Source organism: Callorhinus ursinus, unplaced genomic scaffold (assembly GCF_003265705.2).
Source record: "Callorhinus ursinus isolate GAN/ISIS: 27379988/994484 unplaced genomic scaffold, GSC_fseal_2.0 scaffold16, whole genome shotgun sequence".
NCBI lineage: Eukaryota > Metazoa > Chordata > Mammalia > Carnivora > Otariidae > Callorhinus > Callorhinus ursinus.
In genome coordinates this window covers 12,114,368-12,136,168 of record NW_027397078.1, presented here as the reverse complement: position 1 = coordinate 12,136,168, position 21,801 = coordinate 12,114,368, and the positions used below count along the sequence as shown (strand labels likewise).

Sequence of the window (21,801 nt, the reverse complement as noted above, 5' to 3'; positions counted from 1 at the left end):
AGAGGGAGAGGGACAAGGAGAGCATGGAGCTTGAGGCCAGGCTTGACATGGGTGGGGCTCAAAAAGGGCAGGGCTCCATCTCAGGACCTTGACATCATCACCTGAGCCAAAGTCAGCCGCTTAATCTTCTGAGCCACCCAGATGCCCCAGTTAATGGGATATTTCTAAGAACAAGAGAGGGCAAGTCAGAGCAATAGAGTATATATAGGTATAGATATATAGAAAGATTTTTAGATAGATAAATCTATAAATAGTTACAGATATGTGTGAATTTTTGATTTATAATAAATATATATTTGGTCTTTGTCCAGTTTCTGGCATAGGGCTCCTAAAACCCTTGGAATTTTCTTCTTTTTTTTTTTTTTAAGATTTTATTTATTTATTTGTCAGAGAGAGAGCCCAAGCAGGGGGAGCGGCAGGCAGAGGGAGAAGCAGACTCCCCGATGAGCAAGGAGCCTGATGTGTGACTCGATCCCAGGACCCTGGGGTCATGACCTGAGCTGAAGGCAGAGGCTCAACCAACTGAGCCACCCAGGCGTCCCAACCCTTGGACTTTCCTAAGTGATGAGAGCAATAAAAATGTTTTTTGTTATTTAAAACAAGGTCCCTTTTAACCATACCTGAGTTTATGTTAATGAGGTGACTTTTGGAAGCATCTAAGGATGGGGGCTGGTTGCCAGGGGAACCAACCACCTGATTAGAGGGTTGGACCTTTTAGTCCTACCCTCTGATTTCCAGGGAGGGGAGAGGGACTGGAGATTGAATCAGTCACCAGTGGCCAATAATTTAACCACTCTTGCTTATGTAATGAAGCCTCCATAAAATCCCAAAGGACGGGGTTCAGGGAGCTTCTGGGCTAGTGAACACATTGAGATTTGGGGACAGTCATTCTCCTGGAAAGGGCATAGAGCCTTCGGCCCTTTCCTCATACTTTGCCCCGTGCATCTCTTCCATCTGGATATTCCTGAGGTATATCTTTTTATAATGAACTGGGAATCTAGTAAGTACAGTTGACCCTTGAACAACATGGGTTTAAACTGTGTGGGTCCGGGCTGCCTGGGTGGCTCAGTCAGTTGAGTGTCTGCCCTTGGCTCAGGTCATCATCCCAGGGTCCTGGGATCAAGCCCAACATCGGTCTCCCTGCTTAATGGGGAGTCTGCTTCTCCCGCTCCCTCTGCTCCTGCCCCCTGCTGTGCTCTCTCTCTCCCTCTCTCAAATAAATAAGCAAATAAAATCTTAAAACAAAAACCCTATGTGTGTTCACTTACATGAAGATTTTTTTTTGATACATACAATATAATACTGTAGATGTCTTTTCTCTTCCTTATGATTTTCCTAATAACATTTTATTTTCTCTAGCTTACTTTATTACAATAAGACAATATATAATACATATAACATACAAAATATGTGTTAATGAAGTGTTTATGTTATTGGTAAGGCTTCCAGTCAACAGTTGGCTATTAATAATAAGGTTTGGGGGAGTCAAAAGTTATGTGGGGATTTTCAATTGTGTGGAGGGTCGGTGCCCCTAACCCCTGCATTATTCAAAGCTCAACTGTAAAATATTTCTAAGTTCTGTGAGTTGCTCTAGCAAATTAATCCAACCCAAAATGGGGGTCATTGGAACTTCTAACCTATATGTAGTTGATCTGAAACATAAGTGATAACCTGGGTTTATGATTGGCATCTGAAGTTAAGGTGGAGGCAACCATGTAGGACAGCCCTTAACCTGTGGAATCTGATGCTATCTCCTGATAGTGTCAGAATTGATTTGAATTGTAGGACACCCAGCTGGTGTTTGAGAATTAATTGCTTGTTGGTATAAAGGGAATTCACCCCCTACATTGTAGTTGGGCAAGCAGAACCCAAATAACTTGTTTGAAAAATGTGAGAGAATGGAAAATTATACTGGTACATGTATCAAACCAACTGGTAGATGTACAAAAAAGTAAATTTGGTAAGCAACTGGTAGATGTACAAAACCAACTGGTAGATATACAAAAAAATAAATTTGGTAATCATCATGATAGAAATTAATCCAGGCAAGAAACATCAACAAACTCTAAAACTAGTGAGTGAAAATCTACAGTGCAATAAGGTAGTGATAACATTTGAAAGAATCTTCCTCAAAAGAGAAAGAAAAGTATAACTATAATGGAGAACCCTGAAGGTAACACTTTAACCAAGAGATCAAAAGTAAATTACCAGTCATATGCTTCTGATACAATGCACCAAAAAAAGACACATATCACTACTGTAATCTTCCTGAAAAAAAATGCATATCGTGATCTAATGACGAAAGAAGTGATAAAAGTTCTACACAATAACTGGACTGTATTCACTAAAAATATCAATGTCATAAAATCAGAAACTGCTTTTTGAAATGTGTACAATTCTGTACTGCAGATGGTAGAGCCTTACTCCAGAACCCTAGGAATCTGTGTTACGAGTAATTCATTGGGGCTTGCCATAAACTCTAAATGGCGTCTTTTAGAGAAAGACAAAACAAGAAACAGACTCTTAATGATAGAGAACAAACTGATGGTTACCAGAGGGGAGGTGGGGAGGCGTGGGTGACATAGGTGATGGGGACTGAGGAGTGCACTTGTTGTGGTGAGCACCAGGTGATGTATGGAAGTGTTGAATCACCATATAGCACACCTGAAACGAATATTACACTGTGTGTTAACTAACTGGAATTAAAAACCTAAAAAAAATTAGATTGTGAGAGGTGCCTGGCTGGCTCAGTTGGTAGAGCATGCGACTCTTGATCTTGGGGTCGTGAGTTCATGTCCCAAATTGGGATTGGAGCCAACTTTTTAAAAAAAATAATAAATAAATTGTGTCTTTTGTCAACTTTGGTACCTATGGTAACATAGAGTCTCCCAGATGATATGGGACAAGCAGTAGGAACAGTTGCATTGCAGTCTCCTCCTGATGCAGAGCTCTGGGCACTACTCAAAGCTGAGACCATTTAATGTCCCTCAGTATAAGGGGGTATAAACATAGGGCCAGTTATGGGTTATGCTTTGTGCCAAACCCCAGAGGGCTTTCTAGGAATTGTGCTTTTTTCTTTGTGGAGGAATGCTTGAGATGCAATAATGTGCCCTTTACTGTGGAGGAAATGTGCTGGCATCTCTCAGACCACCGGACTCTTAACATTTTTACCAGTGTTATGGGCCCCTCTCTTTGGAATGCATGCACCTTACCAAGACTTTCAACATTTTTGCTGCTTCTTACTGGTCTAGTTAGCAAGCTATAGTCAATATGTTGGAAATTTTTGATGTTCTGCAGAATGTCCAGACAGTTCAGGTATCTTCAGAGAATATTATATCAGAGGGCAGGGGACTTAATACAGACCTAGGACAGGACTATAAACATATATTGTTATCTCCTCCCAGTAAATGCAAACTATAATCATCCCTTTCGATAGAAACAGAAAAATTTGCATTTGCTAGATCAATAACTGTTTACCATGTACTTTGGTTGTATTAATCTGCTCTAGCAGAAACACCTCACCTGGCTCAGTAGCAGCAGTTGGGGATATTAACTGTTTGAGTTTGCAGTAGTCCCTAATACAATACGGAATGTGTTTGGATTTTGAAAGTGTAAGACTAATAAATTAAAAGGAGTTATGATGGCGACCACCAATGCTGCATTCTTTAGGTGCTGCTACCCTTGGAATGTAGGACTGATTTTTCTTTACTGTCTTGGTTGAAAATGGGGGTAGTTTCTAAAGTTTTTACTTGGCCTTCCACTTTATCATAACTCTTACCCTACAGGCCAAGGAACCAAGGTAAGATTCTGCCAACTACCAACATTATCTATTCTATTGAATATTTTGCCCCGTGTACCCAAAGGATTAACTGTGAGATGGAGCTGGGCCAGAACTCCATTCATTCATTCATTCATTCATTCACTCATTCATTCATACATTCACAGTAAACTCTATACCCAACATGGGGCTTGAACTTATGACCCCAAGATCAAGAGTCACATACTCTACCGATCGAGCCAACTCGATAGGTCTCAGATAGGACTCCATCTATCACCTGGTCATTATATGTCCTAACTCTGACAGGGTTCCATGTGATACTTTGAATTTTTGGATTCCAACATCAGTTTGGACCCTATGTCCAACAGTCCTTGAGATGTTTGTATATTTATGTAGCCCAGGGAACAGCTACTTAAGTAAATGATCATAGGTTTAATTGGGAAAGCACCAAAAGAATAATTGCATACACTTCTCATTATTTTGAAGGGTCCTGCTTTCTGGGGATCAGGCCTCTCCTTCAATCCAAGAGTTCTGGGTGTTAAAACTGGCTCAGTCCTGGAAACTGAGCAGGGGATGGTAACTTACGTTAGGTGTTAAGTCTCCTGATTATCTATTCTTGATTTCTTTTGATTGTACTGATTGAACGGAACCCTTGTCAGAGGCCTATATATTTGGCTCTGAGAGAGACATTGTATTCTGCTAATCACCTTCATAACCTTCTACACATCAGACTTCCCTGGCTGTCACTTTGGTTTTTTTGCTCAAATTAATAATTTCATCTGTCTGACTCCTGATCATTACATACTGCCACCTGTTTATTGTTTTAAGTTCCTACCACCTGCCTTGCTATTCTGTAATAGTGTATCTTATCTAAGCCCCTACCTACAGAGGAGAACAGCCACTGAAATTTTTAAGTATGATTGTCCATATCACCAGCATATTTTTACCATGTGGTATAAGGTGTATCCTCTGGGCCCAACTGTAAAGAATATTCATCATGGTGGATTTTCTGATGTTGCTTAGTGTAATAGAATGGTCTAGTATGCTATGAACATTCTATGAGCTTTTTTAAAAAAATTTTTATGACGATTTTAATACCTCCCCCCACTGTCTGCAGTGTTGTTTGGTTTTTCTATCTCAGTTATAAAGACTATTGTTTTTCCCATGCTTCACTGTATTCATACAATAGCTGTAGGTCCTTGTCAAGGTGTTAAATCCTGTATCCCAGAAGAGCTCTCACAAATCAATAAACGCTCCATTTTCTAATATCAGGGAGCAAGAATTTCTGTCCCCTTCAGGGGTTCTTCTAGCTAGACTAAGAATCAAATTGACATGAGATAGATTAATAGGAGAAAATAAAATTTAATACAAACGGAGAATGCACACAGACATGGAAATCCCAAAGACAGTCAGGCAAAATGAGGTATATATGTCATCCTCAACTAAGGAGAAGCAGGTCTGGGACTTCAGAGGAAGGGAATATAATTCACAAGGTAATAAGAAGAGCAGATGTTTGGTAATTAGATGTTTACCCTGCCATACAGATGGGTCACTCAGATAAACTCTAGCTCTGCTAATAACCCTTATTCTGGGAAAGACCCCCAATTTAGATTCTTCTGTATAGTTAAGGGAGGGGCAAAGTTTGTCTTGTGTTGGTAGGGTCTTGATTACCCTCAGCTCAGAATGATCTTCTGATCTTCTGATCTCAGAATGATGCCAAAGTGGTCCATCTTGGGGCTGCCTGTCCTCGGCCCCTACACTAACTTTATGTTCTGCCCATAGTTGATCCAGTGCTCTCTGATTGCAGTCCTATATTAACTTTTACAGCTCTTGGTGGTGTATGTTGACTAGAAACTTCAGATTTTTTATAACAAAGCCTTTTCCTTCTTTATCAGACCTAGTATGTCTCTTTGTACATTATGTTGTAAATTAAACCTAGTTGTGGCTTAGTATCCAGGAGAACAGATAGGAGTAGTTTCTGGGGAGGAGGATGCATGTTGCCCCGTAGAGTGAAAACTTTGACATCATCTTCAAACAAGGGAATAGGGCTAGCCATTAATAGATAAGAGTGGGCCACTTCTATAGACTCAGAGAATTCAGGGGAATTTGGAGATGCAAGAATTTGAGAGTGTATTAACCCAGGTGTCTCTAGGCTAAACGTTTCTATTTTCTAATATTTTATGTAGGATTTTTGTGTCTGTGTTTATGAGAGAGACTGACCCATATTTTTTCTTTATTGTAATGCCTTTTTCATTTTTTAAAAAGATTTTATTTATATGAGAGAGAAAGAGAGAGAGAACACAAGCAGGGGGAGGGGCAGAGGGAGAGGGAGAAGCAGATTCTCCATTGAGCAGGGAGCCTGATACAGGGCTCTATCGCAGGACCCAGGGATCATGACCTGAGCCGAAAGCAGATGCTTAACTGACTGAGCCACCCAGGTTCCCTTGTAATGCCTTTTTCATTTTTGGCATTAAGGTTATACTACACTAATAAAAGACTTGGAAAATTTTCCCAAATTTTTATAGTATTGCTGTTATTTTTTCCATAAATATTTGGTAGAATTCATGGGTAAAACATTTGGGTCTAGACGGTAACTTCTGGGGGTAGAGGTGGAAGTGAGGAGATGTTAAATTACAAATTCAGTTTATTTAAAAGATAAGATTATTTGGGTTTTCTTTTTCTTCTTTTATCACTTTTGGTAATTGGTGTTTCTCTATGATTTTAAAAATTTAATATAAATTTTTAAATATATTGCTAAAAAGCTATCTGTAATGTCTTTTTATATGTTTTTAATGCCTTCAAGGTTTGTATTCATGTTCCTTTCTTTTTTATCTCTAATATTGGTAATTTTGTCTCCTATCATGACAAAACATGCTTACTGTTCATTAATTAATGTCAGATATTCCAAAAGATGAATTTTTCCTTTCATTCTCCATTATATGCTTGTTTTCTATTTAGCTAAATTCTACCTCTATAGTACTACTTGTGAAATAATATTTTTCTTCTTTTTTTAAGTTTATATACATATTTTTAGTAATCTTTACACCCAATATGGGGCTTGAACTCATGACCCCAAGATCAAGAGTCACATGCTCTTCCAACTGAGCCAACCAGGTGCCCCAATAATATAATAATACATGTTTTCTTATCTTCTTTTTTTTTAAAAAGATTTTATTTATTTATTTGAGAGAGACAGTGAGAGAGGGAACACAAGCAGGGGGGAGTGGGAGAGGGAGAAGCAGACTTCCCGCTGAGCAGGGAGCCCGATGTGGGGCTCTATCCCAGGACCCTGGGATCATGACCTGAGCCAAAGGCGGACGCCTAAAGGACTGAGCCACCCAGGCGCCCCACTTATCTTCTAGTGTCTATTAAACAATATAATGTTTGAGATAGGGTCCTTCCCTGTTTGTAATATATTTCAAGCACTGATAATAATATATGTTTTAATCCTTTGTTCGTGTGTCTTACAAGTGTTCTAAGTAGCTGTATATACAAATGTGCAGTAGCAGAGTAGTGAGCATCTATCGTAGAGCTGGAAAATCCTCAGTTTGGACTCTAACTGGGTTTCTTTCTTTTTTTTTTTTAAGATTTTATTTATTTGGGGTGCCTGGGTGGCTCAGTCGTTAAGCGTCTGCCTTCAGCTCATGATCCCAGGGTCCTGGGATTGAGCCCCGCAACGGGCTCCCTGTTCAGCAGGGAGCCTGCTTCTCCCTCTCCCACTCCCCCTGCTTGTGTTCCCTCTCTTGCTGTCTTTCTCTCTCTCTGTCAAATAAATAAATAAAAATCTTTAAAAAAACGATTTTATTTATTTGAGAGAGAGAGAGCAGGAGTGGGGAGGGACAGAAGGGGAGGGAGAAAGAATCTGAAGTAGACTCCACTGATAAGTTTCTAGAGATTAAGTCATCTTGGTACAGAATGAGAAGCATCATTATAAATGTAAATGTCTCTTACTAAAGGATAACTTCTACTCATTTTTAAATTTTTATTAAGTAAGCTCTATGTCCAATGTGGGACTTGAACTTGTAACCCTGAGATCAAGAGCCACATGCTCTACTGACTGAGCCATCCAGGCGCCCCTCTACTCAGTTTTTAGAGCTCCCTCTATGTCTGCTCTTTCTTAAAAATAATCAGCCTGAAATAATCCTTATGCCACAGAGACCTATTTTGTGGACAAATTCAGCTCCCTTTCAATAGAAATTGAAATGCAGAAGTTAATAGCCCTTACAAGGTAATATGTAAATTAGCAATTCAACAAGACTATAATTCAGACTTCCTAACTCATTGTTGAGATAAAATATTCCCACTGGAAAATTATTTATTAAAGAAGAAAAAAGCAATTAGCCATTTTTAGTGTTTGCTTGGAAGTTATATAGCGGTTAGTTTTCACCTTTAAGTATTTCTTGTAAAACTAATATTTTTTTCCCTGTTTACACATCATTTTGCCAAAGCCAGACTTGCTTTTTTACATTGCATTGATCTTTAATCCATTTACCCCTTGATTTCAGCTATAAAATTATCTAGGTCATGATGACCCATTCCATTAAACAAAACACAAGTGCCCTACAAATAATTAAATAAGAAAGTCAAATTCATGAACACCACCCAAGTCAAGTTGCATTTCTCTTTGGCAAAATTACATTTGCAGTTGTCCACATCAATATGCCCCTTCTTTAGCTGTTAGGCATTATTTTAGGAGGACATGTTTTGATCCTTAAAATAATTAGAAGGATAAGAAAAGAGTAATATCAGTGTTTTGCTGCCTGGATTTTACATTTTGTGTTAGGGATTTTTTTTTTTAAGATTTTATTTATTACTTATTTGAGAGTGAGAGTGTGAACATGGAGCAGGGGGCAGGGAAGGGCAGAGGGAGAGGGAGAAGAAGACTCCCCTCCAAGCAGGGAGCCCTGTGAGGCCCATCCTAGGACCCTGAGATCATGACCTGAGCCACCCATGCAGCCCTGTATTAGGGATTCTTTTTTTTTTTTTTTTTAAGATTTTTTACTTATTTATTTGACAGAGAGAGAGAGATAGCGAGAGCAGGAACACAAGCAGTGGGGGCGGGAGAAGCAGGCTTCTAGCCAAGCAGGGAGCCCGATGCGGGGCTCGATCCCAGGACCCTGGGATCACGACCTGAGCCAAAGGATCACGATCTGCGTCCCTGTATTAGGGATTCTATAAATGTTGGGGGGGCACCTGGGTGGCTCAGTCAGTTAAGCAACTGCCTTGGGCTCATGTGGTGATTCCAGGGTCCTGGGATCAAGCCCCACATCCAGGCTTCCTGCTCAGTGGGGAATCTGTTTCTCCCTCTCCCTCTGCCCTTCCCCATTGCTTGTCCTCTCTCTCTCTCTCTCAAATAGTAAATAAATAAAATCTTTAAAAAAACGATTGAGTTATAAATTTAACATAGTATTAAAATATTTTAAAAAGCTAATGAAAACGAAATACATTAATTCAAATGTATTAAAATTTTAATGCATTGGATTCTGTCATATCTTTTTTTTTAAGATTTTATTTATTTATTTGAGAGGGAGAGAATGAGAGACAGAGAACATGAGAGGGAAGAGGGTCAGAGGGAGAAGCAGACTCCCCGCTGAGCAGGGAGCCCGATGCGGGACTCGATCCCGGGACTCCAGGATCATGACCTGAGCCGAAGGCAGTCGCTTAACCAACTGAGCCACCCAGGCGCCCCTGATTCTGTCATATCTTGTGCTGACATAATAACTGATTTTTGGTTCATACCTTAAACTCTCTTATTTTTTGTAATTGTGTATTGATTATGAAATTTTTAGATTTCCAGTTCTTTTTGATAGGAAGGGAGGGAAGCCAGAGAAAATAAAGATAGCATGATTATATACAGTGGAGTGCAGAATAGTTCCTTAATGGAAAATAGAAAAGCTCTAACCAGAGAAAGTAGATATGAATGCTGACCATGAAAATATCACTTGTAACTACTACAAATTAATAACAGAAAAAAAATTACTTGGGGCCTTCAGTATAACCTTACAGAAGATCATTTTGGTTGTCCGTGAACCAGGACATTAAGAACTTTTGGGAAGGGGCACCTGGCTGGTTCAGTTGGTAGAACATGTGGCTCTTGATCTTGGGGGTGTGAGTTTGAGCCCCATGTTGGGTGTAGACATTACTTAAAAATAAGTAAAAACCTTTTAAGTAAAAATATATTTTTTTAAGATTTTATTTATTTATTTGACAGAGAGAGACACAGCGAGAGAGGTAACACAGGCAGGGGCAGTGGGAGAGGGAGAAGCAGGCTTCCCACAGAGCAGGGAGCCTGATGCGGGGCTCGATCCCAGGATCCTGGGATCACGACCTGAGCCAAAGGCAGACACTCAATGACTGAGCCACCCAGGCACCCCAGAATAAGTAAAAAATCTTTTAGGAAAAAGATTTTATTTATTTATTTGAGAGAGCAGGAGCAGGGGGAGGAGCAAAGGGAGAAGCAGGCTCCCCGCTGAGCAAGGAGCCCGAATCAAGACTCGATTCCAGGACCCTCGGATCATGACCTGAGCCAAAGTCAGGCACTTAACCGACTGAGCCACCCAGGCGCCCTTTCATCAAGAATTCTAATGAAATTTCACGATGACATTATGGATAATGTGGAAAAGATGCTGGCAGGAAGAACAACACATCTAGGTAAACTGAAGAATGTCTGAACAGTCAGATCCCTAAGTCACTGCACCTATTTCAATGTGGAAGATTGAGAAATGTTCTCGGTGGTGTATTCACCAGTACTGATGAGGGAGCAGAAGGCAAGCAGAGGGCAAAGCACAAGCTGACACCCCTCGACTCCCCTCCCCACTTCCAGGTAGGATATATGTGACATTTCTCAGGCACTCCTGGCTGCCCTAAAACTAAGGGAAGAGAAAAAACAAATGGTTAACAGAGATCACAGTCCTGCAGGACAGAGTCTCCCTCAGTTTACAAATGTCTTAGTGATTTACAAGGAAAAAGCAATCTTATCAATAGCCTAACTTTCAGAGACCCAAAACTCAATTTCCTGGAGCTCTAACATCACCCTCCCGTCCACAGTGATGTGGGAAACAAAGGCAGAAGGAAATGCAAATAAAATTAAGTTTCCTTATAACCTGCAACCCATTGACAAATACTTGAGATAGGCAGAGAATAACATTCCTAAGGAAAAACAACCTTGACAATTACCTAGACCTCCAGTATCCAGAGTCTTCTTCAGTATATGTAAGTCCTTTTGGAAACCCCCCTTTGTCCTTACCTCCCCCAACCCCGTAGTATATACTCAGCCACTGCTCACAACCCCGGAGCAACAGCTCCTTCTGCCCACGGTTCCTGTCCCTGTGCTTTAATAAAATCAACTTTTTGCCCCAAAGACGCCTCAAGAATTCTTTCTTGGCTGTCAGCTCTGAACCCCAACAACAACACAGCTCAAAACTACATCAATACCACATATCCCTGAAATAGTTTTGTGGGGTTTTTTTTAAGATTTTATTTTGAAGTAATCTCTACAACCCAACATGGTGATCGAACTCACAACCCCGAGATCAAGACTCGCGTGCTCCACAGACTGAGCCAGCCAGATGCCCCTCCCTGAAATAGCTTTTATTTTTGATTTTATTTCTTTTTTAACAATTTAAGAATTTTATTTAATTATTTGAGACAGAGAAATACAGAGAGAAAACGCACGTGAGCAGGGGGAGAGGCAGAGGGAGAAGCAGACTCCCCACTGAGCCAGGATCCTGATGCGGGGGCTTGATCTCAGGACCCTGGGATCATGTCCTGAGCCGAAGGCAGACGCTTAATGACTGAGCCACCCAGGCGCCCTCTGAAATAGTTTTTTAAAACACAGTTTGCACCATAGTTTCAAGAGCAACCACAGGGGAGATATTTAGCAGTAACTATCACTGGTCTGAGATTTTATCCTACTGGCAAGCTAACAAGTTAGTCTGTCACATTTTAATGGATTCTGGCAGAAGGTACAATACTCCAGGATCAAAGACAAAGGTCTTTGTTGCTCACAAGACAGCAAGCAGGTTGAATGAGCTTCATATTTGCATCTGTTCCCCTTGTCCCTCAAGTTCCGTAGAATTGGTATGGAGCAGTCCCAGTGGATACTGTGCACAGCGTGGATTTATGTCACAAATGAGGAACCCTGAACTTAAGAAGATTCTTTACAGTAGACTTCCAACAAACCTCCCTAACCTTTGCCCCAAGGGAGACATTATCTTTTTTTTTTAAAAAAAATCTTCCACTCTGTATTAGTTATTTATTTATTTATTTGACAGAGAGAGACACAGCGAGAGAGGGAACACAAGCAGGGGGGAGTGGGAGAGGGAGAAGCAGGCTCCCTGCTGAGCAGGGAGCCCGATGCGGGGCTCGATCCCAGGACCCCGGGATCATGACCTGAGCCGAAGGCAGACGCTTAATGACTGAGCCACACAGGCGCCCCCCAAAGGGATTTTTATATGTTAAAGGAGATTTAAAGGATCCTGGAGGTCAAGCTAAGGTTGCCTTTTGCTTCTAGCAAAGTATTAATATTAAGGCAGTTGAGTTCCTTGAGGAAGGTCACTCTGCCTGTCTCAAGTATTTGTCAATGGGCTGCAAGTTGTAAGGAGATTTAATTTTTCTACATTTGTTTTGCCTTTGTTCTCCACATTGATGTAGGAAAGAATGTTAGGGTTTGAAGCCAACGGACATCTTGAGACATCTTTGGTGCAAAAAAGGTGCTTTTATTAAAGTTTGGGAACAGGACCCATGGGCAAAAAGGGTGGCACCGGGGTCATGAGGAGTGGCCCATTACGTACCCTCAAGTCGGGAGGGGGTTAGGGAGAGTGTAAGTCTCTAAGGAATTTTGGAAACAAGGTTTCCAGGACCTAGAGGGGGCTAGCTATTGTTGGGAAAAAGTCATTTATTACAGTCTAATAAAACCTTAGTGGGGCTCCTGGGTGGCTCAGTCGGTTAAGTGTCTGGGATCCTGAGATCAAGCCCCACATTGGGCTCCTTGCTCGGCGGGGAGCCTGCTTCTCCCTCTCCCTCTGCAAAAAAAAACAAACAAACAAAAAACAAACAAAAAAAAACTTTAGTTATGAGACCCTTCAGATGTGTATCGGTGGGCCATATGCTTGGTGGGTTTAGAGATAAAGGAAGTTTCCAAAGGAATTTTTTTTTCCAAAGGAATTTTTATACATTAAAGTAGACTTACAGGGGCGCCTGGGTGGCTCAGTCGGTTAAGCGGCTGCCTTCGGCTCAGGTCATGATCCCAGGGTCCTGAGATCGAGCCCCATGTCCAGCTCCCTGCTCAGCAGAGAGCCTGCTTCTCCCTCTCTTTCTGCCTGCCACTCTGCCTACTTGTGCTCTCTCTCTATCTCTCTGTCAAATAAATAAATAAAATCTTTAAAAAAAAAATAAAGTAGACTTACAGGATCCTGGGGGTCGGGGTGGGGGGGGGAGGTTCGGGCTAGGACTGCCTTTTGCCCTTAGCAAAGTATTAACATGGAGGCAGTTGAGTCCCTAGAGGAATGTCACTCTGCCTGTTTCAAGGACTTGTCAATGGGCTATAGCTAGTAAGGAAATTTAATAATTTTTCTTCTGCCTTTTTTTCCCACATCACACATCAGAGAGCAAAAGCTCTCAGTGCCTCTGCTCAAAAGGCATGTAGAGATGTGAGAGATCCATGGAAAATTGTTTCCCAACAGGTGGCGCTGCCATCAGTGGTTCATGAATGTGCACAGATTGTTCCAAATGATCTTGCCCTGAAGGACACCTTGTCAACTTTGCTGGGCCGGAAGAGGGGATGTGACAGCTGGCCCTTGCTTTCAGGAACACTCATCTAAAAATGATGAGCCTTAAATCCTACACGTTACCTCCCAAGCCCTCACAGAACCCCTCACAAAACTTGCAATGTCCATGCCCCTCATGTCTACAGATTTCTCATTCTGCACCAGTAAGAACAAGAAAAGGAGGAGAAGAGGAAGGATTTTATGGTGGAGTCTTTTTATTGTTTTTATTGTCCCGTGGTTGTAGGGACTGCCTTCCAGGACTTCATCTGGCTTCAAAATGAAGCTGGGGTTTGCCACACGGAGTCCCACATCAGGCAGTGCTCGGGAGGAGGGAGAGAAATGACCCCTTCTATGCCCGAGGGGTCTGGGGTGACAGGGTGTGCGACCACGAGGTCAGATAGCCATCACATCAGCCACTGTCCCTTCCTGCTGGGCTGTACCTTGGGTTTACCCAGTTCGAGCTTTTTCCTGGCTCCTTATCTGTGCGAGGAGGTAGTAGAGGCAGCACCATAATGAGCACGGTCTCCTCCAAATAGCTAGGAAATCAGCCCCCACTACCACCAACAACAGCCAGATGTGCCTTGGTAGGACGTGCAACAAATCAGAATCGGAGGGGGTTCAGAGTTCGAAATAAATACACCATCCTTAAGATAGTAGTCTATAAAGAAGTATCCAACCTACTTTCTGAGTTCTGGTTCAATGGGAATTCCTAACTATTTGCCCCCTGCCTTAAGGGGCAATTAGCATGTTTAAGACCCTGTCGTTTTCCTACTTAATTACTGATAATTCACATGCATAAAAGGCTACTTGGTTCCTGATGGCATTTTTAGTTCCTAAGAACTCTGTGCTTGTCAGTATAAAATATTAACAAATGAGGAAATATTTTATTTGATTTTTATCTTTTAACGGAGTATAACATCAAGCAAGGATTTAGCTGAAAGTTCTCTGTCTTCTCTACTTTGTCACTATCCCTCAGTGAGGGCATACTTAAATTTTCCTTGCAGCATGAAAAGCAGACAGGGGTATTGAAACTCTGGAGGAGATACTTCTACACCAAGTGGTGGTAGTTTTTCATTTAAATTAGCTGTGGCATTTTAGGCAGAAGCTAGGTAAGTTCTGATTTGACTAATTTCTAAAAGATTTTATCTTAAATGGCAAGCAAGACCTTTGAAGATGTGGGGGAGGAAAAATAATTTTCCCTCTATCCTTCCAGTTTCTTGGCTGAGACACTATAATAAGAAAGATAGATTAATAGGAAAAAACAAAGTTTAATAACATGTATACCTCTTGTATACATAGGAGAGATCCAGGAAAACTGAGTAACTCCCAGAAATGGCCCAAGCCACTACCTTAAATAGTATCTCCAACTAAAGACAAAGAAGATGATGGGGGGATGGGGGAGTCCTGGAGTGGGAGGTCACCAGGAAAAGCACTGTAAACAAGGGTAAGGTTGTTATGCAAGTTTAAATCCTTGCCTTCTCCATTATTTAATTTTTAGAGATTTAGTCATCCTGGTAGGGAGAGGGAGCCACCCATACAAATGGGGAATTCCCTTATAAATGTAAATGTCTCTTACAACAGAGTAACTTTTCATTTTTCAGAGCTTTTTCTGTGTCTGCTGTTTCTTAGAAATAATCAGCCTAAAATAACCTTTATGCCAAAGAGACATATTTTGGGGACAAATTCTGCTTTCCTTCAGAGAATTTCTTCTTTCTGTGATATTGTGATTGCTAAGAAATAGATTTGTTCTTTGTCCAAGGTTTCTGGCTCATGGCTCCCCAAACCATTGGCATTTCCTGAGCAAAAAGAGCAGCGGAAGCTGTTGTTCATAACAAACCCCTTTCCACCACAACTGTGTTTATGTTCATGGACTAAGTTTTGGAAAGCATTCATGGGTGGGAGCTGGTTGCCAGGGAAACCAATCATGGATAGAAGATTGGAATTCTCAGTCCCAACCCCCAGACCTCAAGGGAGGGGAGAGGGTTTGGAGGTTGAGTCAATCACCAATGGCCAATGATTTCATCAATCATGCCTTTGTAATGAAGCCTCCATAAAAACCCAAAAGGATGGGGTTTGGAGAGCTTCCGGGCCAGTAAACACAGTAAACACGTGGAGATTTTGGGGGAGTGGTGCACCTGGAGAGGGCAGGGAACCTCCACGCCTTTCTTCCCTGTTTCGACCTGTGCATCTCTTCCATCTGTCTGTTCCTGAGTTCTTTCCTTTTATAATAAACTGGTGATCTAGTAAGTACAATGTTTCTCCAAGTTCTGTGAGCTGCTCGAGCAAATTAAACAAACCCAACGACGGGATCACTGGAACCTCGGATCTATAGCCAGTTGTTCAGAAGCAGAGGTAAAGGCCTGGACTTGCCACCTACATCAGTAGTGGTGGGGTTGGGGGGAGCAGTCTTGTAGGACTGATACTATCAGTCCTTAACCTGGGGGTAGATAATCTCGGAATTCTCTTGAACTGAGGACATCCAGCTGGTGTTTGGAAAATTGGTTATTGGTGTGAGGTAATCCCCCTCCCCAACATCAAAGGTGTTGATGACCACAACACCTTTACCTTTATAGATGTTTGCTTTGACTTCGTATTTGTACATACAGTCTTCAGAATGACAATAACCTATTTGCAAAAGATGAATGTTTTTCATAATAAACCAATTAATCTTGCTTATAATCTTTTTCACATGTGAAGATGGAGTATTTTTCATAGTTTCCAAAGAAAGACTAGAGCTAAGCATTTACTCCAAGTTATGAACTCTGAATTTATGGGAATTCTTTGAAGGCTGTGTCCCAACCCACTTGTAATGATTCATCTTTGCAAATAATCATACACCCTTGTTCGTGCTTTATATTACCAATGTGTTGGATAAACTAGAAATGGAGGAAATAGGGTAGAACTACGTTCTCATTTTGTCAAATGCAAACATTCGGGAATGCATTGTTGGACTGAAGCGGATTTCCTGTGGCTCTGAGCAACTCCTTTGTCCTGTTAATTGCCCCCACCTACCAGCTTAAACCAAACTACCCTACTGAATTTGGTACTGACTTGAGGCTGGGCTTTCCCAATTTTTTGTTGCCAGACCTACATCTATAAATATGTAGTGCACTTGGATGCATTGACACTTTTTTGTGTGTGAAAATGGCAGGAAAGTCTCTACCTAAAGGCACAGAGTCCTAAAGGGTAATGATTAATGACTTGGAGTTTACATAAGAAATCTGTTTCAAGGCTATCCAAAGGTTATTGAGGGGCATCTGACTGGCTCAGCCTGTAGAGCGTGTGACGCGATCTCAGTTTAAGTTCCGAGCCCCATGTTGGGTGTAGCGATTACTTAAAAATAAAATCTAAAAAAAGTTATTGAAATGTCAACCTATTTTCCAAAAGACATAATGATGAGATAAATGCAAATTAAGTTGAAATTCCAAATATAATGACAAAGAACCTGTTTAGAAATCTCTGGTGTGGGGTGCCTGGGTGGCTCAGTCATTGAGTATCTGCCTTTGGCTCAGGTCATGATCCCAGGGTCCTGGGATTGAGTCCCGCATCGGGCTCCCCACTCTGCGGGAAGCCTGCTTCTCCCTCTCCCACTCCCCCGCTTGTGTTCCCTCTCTCACTGTGTCTCTCCCTGTCAAATAAATAAATAAAATTTAAAAAAAAAGAAAGCTATGTGGGAGTTAATTCCTTAAAAAAAAAAAAGAAATCTCTGGCGTGATAGGTAGGTGTTTTTGTTTTTTTGTGGGGTTTTTTTTTTTTTTTGCTCTTTTCTGTTTTTTGTTTTAATGTATGATAATGTGAATAGCCAAATGAGTTTCAGCTGGATTAGGGATTTGTTTACTTTGCTTAGCTGAAATCATTGCTAAGACAGATATTAACTGTATTTTTTGTGCCAATAGACTCGTTTACAAATCATCTATTTTGTATTATTCCTTTTCTAAAAAGTCATGTGACACCAATTGATTTAAAAGGGAGGGAAGATGGATGGCTATTTGTCTTCACAAATGTTAGCTAAAAAAATTTAGGGTTTTTTTTTTCCTTTTTTTAATGTTTGAGGGGTTGGTAATGTGCCCAAGATTACACAGTCATTCCGAGTAAGAATCTAGATTTTCTCAAGGGTCTCAGTACCTCTAAAGCCTGTTCTCTTTCTCTTGTTCCTCATCTGCTAAATGTTCTGTCTTATTTGAGCTGCCTCTTCCCTCTCTGCTCAACCATGGTTCCTGCTCAGAAAAGCCATGAGAAAGATTTTTATGAAAAATATCTTCAAGGCACATTGCTTTTGTGTTTCCTTTTTTAAACTCACTTGCCATATTTCAGTCTTTTATCCTTTATCTTTTCCCAAATTTATTTCAGATGTATAATTTCAAACCTCAATTTGCCCTATAGATAAAAAGGAAAGGAGATGCTTATTGACTTTTTTAAATCTAAAGAATTCAATTTTGCTTTAAACAGTGGATTTTTATTTACTACTAAAATGCTATAGCAACGGTGTAACCATTGAAGTAACCAACTTGAAGTCAACAGCCAGAAAAATCAAAAGGTATAATCTCTTTCATGCATAGCTCTGATCTTGTTCATCAGCCCATATTGCTGTGTTCTGTTCTTGTCCTTAGGGTGGGGGGATCAGAGGAGACATTAGGGGGAATCAATGGGTGTTACAGGGTGTTCTGCAAAGGAACTGACACTTGGTGTCTTGTTTATTGAAGAGTTGAAAACACTGCAGGGCCAGAGATGTGGTCTCAGATTCAAAAAACTTCTAACCCCTCAGACTATTAACATGGCTAGTACTGAGTAAATATTTATTGGGCATCTACTGGGGAGAGGCTGGAGGTGGGTACTAGGTTGACAAGATTAGTCCCCACCCTTAAAGATCTTATGAAGAATGTTGTGATGAAAGCTTGTTCATTCAAGCCCAAGGCTTACACAGCTGAGCTTTAAAGACAGATCCAGCAGAGAAAGAAAATGGCGAGGCAAAGGGGTTAAGTCTATGTGAGAACAAAATGTCACTAAGTTGGGGGAAAAATAAGAGTGACTAATATATCACTCCTGGTTGCTTCTCCATAAGTGTGGACTGTTTCTAATGTCCCTAATTTGTACTTTTATTCTAAAGCCCTGTGTTTCTAGTGCTCGCTTCGGCAGCACATATGCTAAAGCCCTGTGTTTCTAAAACATTGCTGTCAACCCATGACCCACCGGTGGTCCCACCACAGCCCCTCTGGATCAGAATCTGAAAGGAGTCAGGGAAGTTCCAGTATTACCAGTTCCCCTGGGTGATTTTATGGGAAGTTGAGGAGACATTGCTGTAGCTGATGCCTGAAACACCACCATTGGAGTTTCTCTCTTTGGTTGAGCAACAGATCTCAAACTTCAGTTGGCACAAAAGAACCTGAATCTCCACTATTTGACTTAATCCTTTTAGTTGGACAGATCGTCCCAAAGGTTAGGGAACATTCCTGCTAAGAGTGTTAAGGTTCCTGCAGCCCACCCTCAAAGAGTTTCATTGCGTGGGCCTGCCGTGAAGCCCATCGAGCTTCGTTTGACTAGCATGTTAAGAGATTCTGATGAAGTTCATCCTTGGAAGGTATTTTGAGAAATACTGATTTAATTAGGATTTATTCTTCTTGAGAATAAACATTTCACTCATACTTCGGTGTAAAAGAAAAATTTGAGAACTGGATTTAATTCCAGGCCATAAATCCACTAGAATATAAACTCTGAGAGGACAGGAATTTTTTTTTTTTCTGTTTTGTTCCTGGATGTATTGCCAGCACCTGGAAGAGTGGCTTCCACGTTTCAGATGCGCACAACCTATTTGTTGACTGACTGAATGAATTCGAGGTGTAAAGATGTCCTGTCTCTCACTCTTGCATTCCTCTCCTATCTCCAGACACTGTGTTACAACCAGAAAGCACCAGCAAAGTGAACTGACGGAGAGCAGGAGGGTGGTGGCAAGGGTAGAGGGGATAACTGAAGCACGTCGGAACTTGAGAAGGGAGAAGAAAGGGTCGATAAAGAGAGGCCAGGATGGATAGAGTTACCCACAACTCTGCTAACCTCACAGACTACCAGGGGGATTCTAGTCTTCATCACTGTATTAGTGTCCCAGGGCTGCTCTAATCAAGTGTCACAAACTGGATGGCTTAAACAGCAGAAATTTATTGTCTCATGGTTCTGGAAGCTGTAAGTCCAAGATCAAGGTGTTGGCAGGGTTGGTTCCTTCTAAAGGCTGTGAGGAAGAATGTGTCTTACGGCTCTTCCAGTTTCTGTGGTTTGCTGGCAGTTTTTGGCATTCCTCAGCTGGTAGATTCATCATCCTGACTGCCTTTATGTTCATATGGCATTCTTCCTTCTGTGTCTGCAAAGACCCTATTTCCCAGTAAGGTTACCTTCATAGGCATCCAACACTGGAGGCTTTGGGTTGCCCCCTCTGATGAGAGAAGATGTTGTTGGAGCTGCAGCATGGCAATCCCGGAGGGTAAGATGATCTTCTGACGATGTAATATACATGGAACAAGATTGTAGCTTTCTCCTCTTATTTTCTGAGCTTTCCCTGTGCACCTTGGGAACTATAATTCATTTGGTGACATAAGTGCAGATGTTCAAGTTAAGATGAGATAATTAAAGTGGGTTCTAATTGGATATGATTATGCCCTTATAAAAAAGGGTAATAGAACACAGATACGGACACAAGCTATAGGAAGTTAGGCCTTTTCAAGGGTATATTCTGTAATGAAATCAGTTAGAAGCAATGCTCAGTCATTTTTGCAAAGAAATGTTGAGGTAGATTCTAGCTGAAAAAGGCTTTAACTTGTGGGGACATGGTATCCAGTCTGGTAAAAGTAATCTGTTGCCTTGTGCTAACTATTTATTAATTGAGCATTTTTTTAAAAAATATTTTATTTATTTGACAGAGAGAGAGAGAGACAGCGAGAGAGGGAACACAAGCAGGGGGAGTGGGAGAGGGAGAAGCAGGCTTCCCGCAGAGCAGGGAGCCCAATGTGGGGCTAGATCCCAGGACCCGGGATCATGACCTGAGCCGAAGGCAGACGCTTAACGACTGAGCCACCCTATAGGTGACAGGCATAAATTATATAATTTGAATCCTTAATCTATGAAGTAGGTATTCTTGTTTCATTTGTCAATGGTTATTCTTGAAGTGGTGGGGCTAAGACTCAAATCTAGGATTGCTTGAGCCCCAAACTGATGGTTTTATCCACCTATTCTATTTCCGTACTTGATGCTACTCCTAACCTAAGCTTCCAGCCTCAACCTCCAAACCCCCAAGATCATTAAGAAAGAATCTATACCTGATCCATTTTTGTATTTCTCACATTTGTTTCATTGATTTTTTTTTAAAAAAAGATTATTTATTTGAGAGAGAGAGCATGCAAGCAGAGGGAGGGGCAGAGGGAGAGGGAGAGAGAGGATCTTAAGCAGACTCCACGTTCAGTACAGAGCCCAGTGCCGGGCCTGATCTCAGTACAGAGCCCAGTGCTGGGCTTGATCTCACGACCTTCAGATCATGACCTGAGCCGAAATCAAGAGTCAGATGCTTAACAGACTGAGCCACCCAGGTGTCCCTGTTTCACTTGATTTCTATACAGTAGGTACTCAATATTTGATGGTCAAGTGAATGAATAAATACAATTTTATAAAACAATCTGAATCAGTCTTGATATTTGCCAGAGGCTTAGACATAAAATGGGGGGAAAATATCCAAAATAAAAGCAAAGTCTCTTTCTTATTTGTCAATAATGTTTTAATAATTATAAATGAAAAGGGAAATCATTAATTCAGTGATGAGTTTGTGGAGAGAATGTGATAGCTGAATGACAGTCTAAAATGCCCCAGCCCTTCCTGCGTCTACTGCTTTATGGTGACCACATCATGAAAAAAGTGTACCTCTCTGTGCCTTGACTGTCAGCTTGGCCCACCTGCTTGCTTTGGCCTATGCCTTGTAGGTGGAAGTGATCTAGATTCATTTCTAAATCTATACCCTGTAAGGCCTCACATGTTTCTGCTTGCCTTCTTGTACTTTTCAGGCATCACCGTGAAAAAGATTTCCCCACCCCGGGACCCAAACGAGTAATGTGGAGTAGAGATGAGTCAGCCAGGCCCACCCTAGTTTGTCCAACCTCCATTTGTGTGAACCATACCATCCAGTTGCAGAGCCAATGAAATAAAAATTTCTGTCAAAGCCCCTGAGTGTTGTGGCAATAGCTAATGAATACAGGAGATATTCCCATTGCTTTTAGAGTT

At 41.3% G+C, this 21,801-nt stretch overlaps 1 pseudogene; it reads left to right on the top strand.

The window, feature by feature from the left end:
• The window catches only part of LOC112812934 (MYND-type zinc finger-containing chromatin reader ZMYND8-like), a 33,673-nt pseudogene extending 12,077 nt beyond the window's left edge, over positions 1-21,596 (top strand).
• Positions 21,597-21,801: the final 205 nt, after the last annotated feature.